Source organism: Aythya fuligula, chromosome 6, assembly GCF_009819795.1.
Source record: "Aythya fuligula isolate bAytFul2 chromosome 6, bAytFul2.pri, whole genome shotgun sequence".
Lineage (NCBI taxonomy): Eukaryota > Metazoa > Chordata > Aves > Anseriformes > Anatidae > Aythya > Aythya fuligula.
Genome location: NC_045564.1, coordinates 14,735,922 through 14,747,249, shown reverse-complemented (window position 1 = coordinate 14,747,249; position 11,328 = coordinate 14,735,922).

Sequence of the window (11,328 nt, the reverse complement as noted above, 5' to 3'; positions counted from 1 at the left end):
CCCAGCGCAACAAGTTCCTGTACAACTGAATGATAGCTGTGCTAACAGCTAAAGAGTTCTGCATGACAGTGAAATGTCACCAGGACTCTCCTGACATTTTACATGGAATTTAACTAGCTGCTGCACCTGAACAGGTATTCTTTCCAAAACAAGAAGTTTACCAAATTGCAGAAACATGGTACTAAGGTGATTCTTTTGACATGCAACAGCACCTATTATCCTCATGAAACATTTTGCTGATTAGTCTGACTAGTTCATATGTCACCAAATATGTGCTTAGAATATTTGGTTAGAGTCCTTTACTGTGGGTTTTGCAGGTTTTATTTCAGTATTTGCTGTTAATGTCACCAGAAGGCAAAATGAAGGCTTTCTCTGGACTGAACATACTGCTGAAAATAGTAAAAATATTGCAGGGAAATATGCTGTTGCTTCTTTCTAACTCAACTCACATACTTAACACTGTAATTACATAAAGGTGGCTGACAGTCTAGGTTACTGAGAAGATAGGCTTATTGTGGCTGCTAACAAATAAAAAGAAAAGCTCAGAATGTTTTTCCTCCTGATGCCCAGTTTCCATGGTGCAGGATAAGAGCTTAGATATGTAATAGGAAGATGTTTCAGATCTGATTGATAGAAGTAACTGAAAAAAATCTGAGCTATTTGGTAATAACTCAGATCTAATGTCCTCAGGAGAATATGAGACAATGTATGTGAGAAGTTCACTGAGATAAATTAGAGGTGTAGAAAGTGATCATAGATCAAACGTGTTTTGAAATAAATGTTTTACTGAGAACCGGGGAAGTAAAGCTATTCTTTCACTTACTAGAGAAAAAGGTGAAGGAAAGAGCTTGGGAGGAGGTAAGGAATGGAGAAAATTAGAGAAAAACTTTCAGGAATCAGTGATAAAGTAAAACTAAATAGAGTTTCTACAGAGAATAAGCAGAGTAAATTATTAAAGGACAGAGAGGGAAGTCAAGACAGAATGTAAATCTTTTCAAAGATTTTGCCAGGACTTCTGCAAGAAAGTAAAGAAAATTACAAAATGAGAGAATACAGAGCCTGCCAAAGTAGCAGTGGCTGAAAGGCTATCCTCTTAGCATATCATAATTGTCCTTAGGATAGAGAAGGAGTTTTCAGATTGCAAACCATGAGTTTATCACAAATATTTCAGCACATCTTCATCCCACATCTTCGGTAGCAAATATCAAGTATCAAAAGTATCAAATAGCAAGTATCAAAAACGATACCTTTGAATAAATACCATGAAAAACATCCTGTTTTCCATGAGTTAGGACTCATGGAAAACTTTCAATTCTCCTCACAGAAATTTCTAAATACAAATTGTCTACAATCATCTATTTTGAAAATATGGCATTCAGGCTCTCAAGCTAACAAAAAAAACATTAACTCCTAAAATTCTGTTCCTACTTTGTTTTGAAAAATAGCCTAAGTGCCATATGCTCATGACACCACTGACTATTGTGCTAACTCTAAACTTAAATATAAAATAACTTGTTATTAGTCATTTTCTGACCCAGTGGTTAATGAGGTTCCTGCCATTAATACATCTGCATGCCCACCTCGCCAGCTGTGCTTGTTCACCATTCCGTGAACTTTCTTCTCTAAAGCAAAACTGGGAAATGATCAGGTTCTAACAAGTCACTTCCTTAATCAGCATTTGGAAAGCAGTAATTTCCTAAACTTAATCCAGGGGGTGGCCATATAAACTCTGCTCCAAGGCAGGAACTTACCCTGCTGAAGGATATGCAATACAGGAATGCAGCCCAGGATTACTGAAATGGCTAAGACTCTTCCTTTTGGTTCTTCTCATTTTTGTATGCAACGGGGGCTCCAGGTGCAGGTCACGAATCCCCCCAGATTTCCTGCCAAGCGTTTCCTTGCTTAGCTTGGTATCTTGATAAACAAGTGTTTGACATTTATGGGATTCTAGCTACTGCATGAAGTAAACCATCCATAATTTTAAAAGATTATAATAAATGTTCTGAATTTCTGTGGTGCCAATCTGCACAACCAACAGAATCACAATGCACATTTCAAAACAAACTAAGCTTGTGACAGGAATGACAGCTATCATTTGCTAGACCAGAAGACAGTTATTGTGTTCTACAGTTTATGAGAAAACACTCTCTAGGGAAAAGGAGTTTAACTTCCAGGATCTTTGTCTCCAGACACTTCACTTAAGCAAATCTCCAACTGTCCTCCCTTAAAAATAAATAAATAAATAAATAAACCTATTACATTTGCTTGCAACTACAACAAATGGCTTGACTGAAGTACTTATTTCCTTCTTTCTTGACAGAGAGTCTCAGCATGAAGGATGACAAATCATCTCAAATAATAGTTAATCTTTAGAAATTATTTACAACAAGTCAATGCCCTCAAGAATAAAACAAAGCATTTAATGTGGCAGACCATGATGCAGGGGAAGCAATAAAAAGGAAACACAGCTTGAACTGTAATATTGCTGGGTAACTTACATCTCCCTGCTGAAGGCAGCAGAGTTGCAGTTACCAAACTGCTAATCTGTTCTACTGTTTTTTAATCAGATGTTGGCATTATCTGCCACTAATTGCTTTTTCATTTCCACTTGTAATTATTCCATTGCATGTTTGTGGTGAGAAACTGAAAATGAAGCAGATCACCAAGAAAGAATTAATTGTTAATGAATAATCATCAGTAGGAAGCCAATTTCATTATCTTCAAAGAGGTAGCCAGAGATTAACTACTAACTGGGGCTCTCCTACTTTCAGTGCATGACTGTAAAGTAATCACAAATAATCACACCCTCCAACTTCATCAATTATTTTCTATTATGTGAATTGATACCCATTTTTGTCTTTGTTGTTTAATGTTAATGGTAGTATTCAAGCTGGGGAGTGCTAATTGGAAGGTGTTGTATTCAATGGGCTCCAGGCCTAATTATTGGAGCATCTTTTTCATTAGCATATGATCCTAGGAGGTATACATAGTGGTAGTTACTGAATTTACCACATTATAAATGCATTATCTTTACTGATAAATTTTAGACAGTCACTTAAAATAAAATGATACATGTGAAGCTATTTTCTCAGCAGTGCACACCCATAGGTCTGTTTCAAAAACCTGCTATCTAATAACTGTTTATTGAGGAATTCTCCTTAAATCAACATGCTGAAAACAAAGGCTGTTTGGGATTTAAGCAATGGGTGTAATAATGTCAAGGTCTAAAGGAAATTAAATAAAGAACTTGTTATATACTAAACTGAAGTTTTTTAAAAAATCCCATCTGCCTCATCATTATTGCATACATTGGTGGTCCAGTGAGAATTGTTGACTCAGATTTCTGTTCTACTTTGCTGCTAGTTTTTTTTCTTCAGTTCTCTGCAAAACTAAAGGCAAGTGTAAAGAACAGCTCTCCTAATGTTTTTAGATGGATTCTGTATTACAATTTTATGATTTGTATTGAACTGTAATCAAAGAAATAATGCCAACTGAGGCATAGATTCAATCTCTGTGTAATACAGCACTTGTTGAAGCCTATAAGTTTCTGCATGTGAAGATAACTGATAAAGCAGTGGAAATACTACCTTTATTTTTCCAGCTTTGTACTTATCCATGTGAAACACCTTGAACTTCCACCAACGAAACAGTTATCACCTGTTAGTTCTCTTCTGTTTGAATGGATTTAAGACAAGCCAGCTTTTACATGTAGCCAAAATCTCATTTTTTCCAGGAGCAGGGGATACAAGACAATTCTACTACCTGTGTTATTAAATACATTAAAAGTAGTTTTGTTCATGACCCTCCTTTAAGAATGGAACTTTAAAGCAATCTTTCATACTCCTAGCAGGCTGCATCACAGAGACAATGCCAGGCATGGTCAGTCCTTGTTTCTGAAAATCTTTATAATTAACATAGAAGTCTGATCTTTGTCCAGCTGAGAATAAATTTATGGCCTAAACTTGAGCCTACAGATCCAACCTGACAGGAATTTACAAAACTGTGAAGTTCGATTCTGACACATGCATCTTCTTTAAAAAAAAAAAAAAAAAAAAAAAAAAAAAAAAAAAAAAAAAAGCAGTTGATAGTCACATCAATATGTTCCTTCCTCTTTGAACATTGCATTCAGTGCTTTGCGACAGGGTTTGCATCACTGAAGTAGTTTTCAGCCAAAACAGTCAAAAGCAGCCAAGGTAATTCTCTCTTTAAGGCAAAATCATTTCTCACATCTATCATGACAAAGCATGATGTGCTGATGTCACCACTGCAGCAAAATATTCTTCAAATTGTATATGCTTGCATTCAGAGTAGGGTGGCTTCTGTTACATTTCTTTTTTGGCACAGAATCTGACGATCTATTAAATAAATATTAATCCCTTGCTGCCTTCAAAGCTGTCTCTGCCATATTAGGATTTTAAATATCTTCATTAATTGCTTAACTACCTTTTCCTAAATTCCCCATGGGGTCCTTTGATAGTAGTCGCTCTAATGTGTTACCATGTGATTCATGGCTTCACTATGCTGTAACACAAAATGTATTTTTAGATGATTTTGTTTTACAGATTTCTTTGACAAATTGAAAATTTGACATTTTCAGACTCCAAAGACATGCAGACCTAGAACCTGTCACTACAGTACTACATTTTCAAAAGAAGTAGAGAAAGCAGTTCTGTCTTAGTTCAAGTTTGTGGAAAATATTTGTGATCAAAACCATTCCACATGTAAACACCTTCAGTTTATAAGCCTCATATAACATATTAGTATAAAACTGGCAAAAGAAAGGTTAATTGTTGAAATATCTATTGTTAAATTGTTGTATGAGGTGCTTATTCACAATAAAATGGTCTTGCTTAAAGTGACACTAGGATCATAAAGAACTGCTAGATCAAAGCAATTGTTTACACCTGGGCGGAAGATCATTTAAAGCTAAGATTTTAAATATAGTCCAAGATTCTAGTTATCCAGCTACCAAAATTAGCAGACAATTGCCTTTTATTTCTTTTGCAGTTGCTGCATATCAGAGGTTGAAGAAATTGATGAAAAGACAACAACAATACAAAACCCGTCTGTATATTCAAAGTGTGATGATGTTCCATTTATGGAAAAGCTCCCAACCTTAGTGTAGTCACATGGCCAGGAGAACAGAAGTGAGGTGTGAAAAGTAAAATGGCAACCTGGAAAATACGGATGTACTTTGTGATACTACTGGAAAGGTTACTTCTGAAATGTAACATGAGAAAAAGTAAAATAATTTTGGCAACAGCAAACACAGCAAGCAGCACCCACAATTTTATGTGTCTGAATTCGTACTTTTGCATTCGTACTTTTGATGCATCATCTGTTTATGTTTCCTACAAAACTGAGTTCACCTATCTCCTCCAATTGCTGCAAGAGACTCCCTCATACACATTTTGCCATAGGATGACCACAGTATTTTATAGCCAGAGGTTGCATTACTTATTTTGTCATTGTCTCTTCTGCTTAATCATCTTGTTTAGGGGAACAAAAGATGTGATGAAGCATCTCCTGTCTCCCCTAATTAGAGATTTGGATTCAGTGATGAGAATACTGATCTAATTAGCTATGCATATTCTACTGTAATTGGCCAGGACAAATTGTTTTCCACGAGGACTTTAGACTTTTTTTTTTTTTTTTTTTTTTTGCTGTACCTTGTTCTGTGATATTTTCATCATGCAACAAACTCTGATGAGTGTGTAAGAGATAGCACTATATTTTTCTCTAAGTAGCAAAAGTTGAGTACATGTGTTCATCTGTTGTTGGGCTTTCTCCTGTGAACTTCCCAGCATTCATTTCTGACCTTTCTTGCATTAAAGGAGGCATTTTAATTTGTATTGCTAATAGCTAGCTGTCACACTTACTGATGTATCATAGGCACAGATAATACAGCATGGTTGGGTTTCCTTTGTGTTTAGCCTAAATTGAAGATTATATGGGAACACTTTGACTGTAGCTCACTTTGAAATGAACATGATGCCTTTATAGTAAGAAAAGTGCTTTGAGAAAGTGACATATTGATGGCACAGTGGGAGATAGTAAGAACACTATCCTTTTGTTACAAAGATTCATAGCCAAAGGGTCTTCAAGACTGAGGATGATTTTATTGTTTCCAGTCAGGAAATGTTGATCACAAGATTAGGAATTCAGAGGTGGGTCCATAGTCCAATACTAGCTAGAATTTTTGTTATAAGAAAATGCAACCTTTCTTTGGCATCTGGCTCACATCCAACTTGTGTTACTCCTTTGTCATAACTAGACTGAATTACTGCAGTGAGCCTCTACACAGCAATATACCAAACTACTCATCTCAGAATTTCAGGGAGCAGAGCAGAAAGTTGCCTGCCTACCCGGCTTATTTTTCTGTAAGAGACATTTTACAGCTACTCAGAAAAATTTATTGGTACCCATTTTATTCCTAGAAATAAACTAATTTATTAGTATAGATCATTGAGCACTGCAGAGCTTATGTCCTATTTCCAACAAGTGAAATTAAGTGGGGTACTTCAATGGAGAGCCTCCAATTTAAACATGTTCTAGAAGACCTTGTGCATTTGTAACCTGACTCAACTTGTAGGCAGATCATAGCTGATTCCTTCATGAACATATTAGTAGGAAGGAAACTGAAAATTTGTTGCATGATGTAAAAGAGAAATCTGTAGTCTGCCTATAGAATTCAGTGCTGAAAAATTATTAGATCAATCACCCTGAAAAACTGGTGCTGGAATACAAATCATCTTTACCTTTACCATCACCGGCAAACAAAGGAAAAGTGCTTCCTTAAAACAATAAACAAAGGAGAATAAAGCTTCCATAGCAGTAATTCAGGTTTCAAGCATCAGAGAAACAAGATATATCTTCCAACACTCACTATAAACAGAAATGTGTGACACTTTTAATACTTCACCTGACTGTCTATTTAGCTATAATATAAACATGAGAATTATTAAATCCATATGTAGCTAGAGATCTCTAGTATCTGTCAAACAAATAACCACGGGTCATGTTCTAAAAGCCCATTTACCTTTGCCTTTGAGGAGACTATTAGGCATTGCAAGTCAAGCAAACGGTTTATGATTTATATGACATATTATGAAATCCAGCATCAACCAATATGCCATTTCTGACCAAGTATCAAGACTCTAATCTTCACTTTCCTTGATTCTTCATACCACAGTCAAAATGTCACTAGAACCAGCACAGAGAATTTTCAGTTTTATTCAGGCTCACCCCAGCTCATAGATTGACACGATGGACTATGACAGCTCTTTTGGAAGCACTCCAGTCTATCATGTCATGTGTGGCTGTTGTTCATGTTGCACAAGTCTGTGCACTAAAACTCCTTATGAAATATTTATTGGCAGAAAGGTAATGTGCATTACCAATAACAACTTCCACAAACAAAAATAAGTTAGTCATTTGTCATTTCTCCCCAAAGCATTGTGTGCATCACAGATTAATGTCTTCAAATCTTTAGCTAAAAAAAAAAAAAAAAAAAAAAGGCAGGAAAAAAATTATTTATAATTTATAAGTGCCTGAATAAACTAGGTGAAAATTTTATGCATTTTGAACACTTTAAAAGGGCCAAACAATGAACTGCAAAGTGGAATTTATAATTGGAAGCAGTGACACGCTATACCCTACAGCGGCATCAGGAGAACTTTTATAGTACTGTCACCTGAACACACCATAATTTCATTTGGCAATGAAGTCCTATAACAGCCACTCTTGAAAGACACTCAATTCAATAATGTAAAATACACAGTAATATTTTTGCATTTATTTATAGGTTTTCATTTTAATTCCAAAACAAAATTTCAACACAGCATACATAATTCTGTCTGGTTTTAGGGGGTTTTCATTAAACTATAAGTGAATTGCCCTTCTGGCTGAAAATCTGTTTTCTTTTGCATTCCCATTCCTCTTATGTGCTACATTCCCTCTTAAATTCCACATGGATTCTATAGATTTTATTTAAGCAGGGCCAAGTTGCATGAACAGATCTGCCCTAGAGAAGTTTGCCTCTTTTAGCATGCAACCCACCACTAATGCTCCTTTTTCATTTAGGTTTTCAATTTGGATGAATTCCAAATTACCATTTATTCCAATAGAAACACAACTAATTACACAAAGCATCTTAATAAAGAATGGAAACAAGATTAAAAGCCCTCCTCCTTCTGGTGTTTCAATGTGTGGCATTTATAAAATGCAGAAAGGTACTTTAATTTTAGTTGTAGTTAGACCTCTTGCACATCTTTTGTCTGGTGTTTTAGTACTAGTCAACTAGAATAGTATTCAAGTTGAAGGCAAGATATAGTCACCTCATACATTCGTATGCAAACACAGGGTTTGCTTACTCATTGTATTTTCTCATGTTTTATGAAAAATAGCAGACAAGATCTTCACATACTATTTGTTCAGAGCACCTATCTTGCCCTAGATAATTCCCTGTCCTAAGAATGATATTTCCATCTTTAAGAGCTTTGCAAACTTTGAAGAGAGAAAAAACTCTCTCCATGTAATAACTGGGAGAAAGAACAACAATAGATATTTATTTTACAGATCATCTTGATTCACTACAATCAAAACACAATTTTTTATATTCTCTAAGAGCACTGTCCTGTTGGAAAAGAGAAGTTTCAAACAAGCTCTTAATGGTTACACAGGTGTAACAGTCCTAAGCTTAAAAAAGAATAAGGTGGGACAAGAGTGATAAAAGAGTGGGGATAGAAGGTATATTTAAGGAATATACCTTCCTAATATTATTATGTGAATATTTGAAGGTGATGGTAGCACTGATGCCACTAGAGATGTGAAGGTGGTGACTGAAGTCCTCCAGGCGAATGATACACCCTCCAAGTGGCCAAGTCTGATGACAAGTTTTCAGACTTGAAAATGCCTGACAGAAAGAAAGTAGGTGCTAGAAGAGCCAAATAGACTTTTCCCACATAACTATTGCTCACATTCAAACCTGTATAATACAGGTCCAAGCTGTACAGGAACAGAGTCAAAGAGCACAGAGGAAAAGATTAGTTCCCTCTGCTGCCTCCTCTGTGCCACAAAGAAGCTGTGGCAGGATCCAGTTAAAACAGCCACTCTGCAGCACAGCAGATCACTTGCAGTGCTCAGCAGTCCAGGCTCAGTCCCTGAATGAAAAATCTCTCTTACTTCCTTGGTGTGATATGTTGAACACAGTGAAGTGTTGGTAGCCACGGAAGCAGAAAGACATCTGGTTCAGAGCTAAATGAGAGAGCTGAAGCTCAAAGGAAACATGGACAAATATTGGAAAAAGTTAAAACTGTATTTTAAACTGGAGTAAGGATGTATTGGCTGGAGTCAGGATATACTTTAAATCAAATAATACCTTACTCTGAACTTTGATGTTTATACAAATTTTCTGTCGACCTGGTGTCTATTTGTGAATGGGTGTTACAGAAATTTATAGAACAGCAAAGGAAAATTATCAGGTCACACTAGCAGGGCTGCTGCTAGTCCTCCTCCTCCTGAATTCAGTGCCTGTCTATCCTCTCTCAAAAGCACTGCACACTGTTTGCTTCTTGCCTTATTAGTTATTCAGCTCATGGATATACATAGTTTTCTTGTAATAGCATTGCCTGGTGCTACAGAAAGCTAGCATGTAGCAATGACTAAGAGGTCAAAAATAGGATGTTGCAAGGATTGCTTGCTTCTTCCTGTGTTTATTTTTCAAAGGGGTCACTATGGGAAATTAATGATGATACAGAAGAGATTTCCAGATCTCACTGCTGGAGCTAGTGAGATTGAACAGGACCATATACATACACTGTGCTACCAGAAAGATACAGCAAGATATATACAGCAAGATATATACAGATATATATCTCTGGTATACATTCAATGTATGGCAACAAGCATCTGAAATATCTAAGAGGTCAGGAGTACATAACAGAAAAAATAGTGCTTTCCCAACCATTTTAATTGCTCTATTGCCCTAAAAACTTTTGGAAGTTTCATTTGCACTACTAATATGTAAGGAGAAATTGATTATTGTAGCGGAAAATGTCCTTTTCTCAACACAAATGAAAGGATAGCACAACCCAGTGAAAAAAGGTCTCTTTACTGTAGAAGGCAATAACTGGTTGTTTCTATCTTATGCTTCACAATCATCACTTCTGCAAATTTAGTGCACTGCCCGCTGATAAACAGCTATTCACAGAGCCAGTTTGCAGTACTTCCTGGTGCTGTGCTGTTGAAGACAGGAAGACTAGGAAATCCCACAGTCTAACAGCATAAAGGTCAACAGCTGGGAGTGAAATACAGTAGAAATATGCCAGAGGCTACAGCCAAGTGGTCAACTCACTACTGAGACTCTGCTATAACCTTTTAGTTTCCCGGCACCAGTAGCTCACAGAAAAATGTCCTTTCCTTTCCCAACAGCTTCCTGGAAATCCTACTATCCCCACTCTCCCCCCTGTGGTTTTATCACAGAAAAGGGCTATAACTACTAATAACAATGTTACATAATTTTCAAAAGTGAGGCAATTTTTTGTGTAGCATAGACCATGCCCATCTGTACTAATTCATTATCTCAATATGCAGAGCTAACATGGTTCTCAGTAGTCTCACTTACTGGCAATAAGGGAACATCAGAAATGCATGGCACATCTGCAGCTGAGTACTTAAGGATGCTGGTGCTATACACACCTATATTTTTTTTATAGTGCACGAAGAATGTCTTCATAAAACTCTGGGTGTTTTTGTAAGATCCTGGCTAATTGATTAATGCTGTTTAAATGTGAAATACATTATGCACATCAGTTTTAAAGAGTATTTTCTTCTTCTCATATCTGTTTTTACAGCATATTTTTAATAGAAAATTAATTTACATAATAATTAATATATTTTTGGAAAAAAAAAAAACAAACAAACAAACAAAAAAAAAACACCACAAATACAGCAACTGGGCTTTACGCCCTGCCCAGTACAACTACTGTAACTGCTAGACACCTCTTTAACATGTAGTGCCATTAGAATATGTTTTCTCCTGACAGCAGAGTACTGTAAGTATAAAAAAATGTAGTATAAAGAGGAAAAAAAAAAAAAGAATCATAGAATACTTTGGAAAAAGACTTTCAGAAATGCAGCTTAATGAAGATACCTCTGAAAATTCAAGCTTTTTTGTCTAATTTATGTAACTGATTTTTGAGATCCATGAATCGTGCCAAAAAGAACTTTTTTTTTTTTTTGGGGGGGGGGGGGGGGGGTGAGGAGGGTGCAGGAGAATGGTCAGAAACCTCTTAGTAATTGAGGAGAACAGAGAACACTTACAATGCT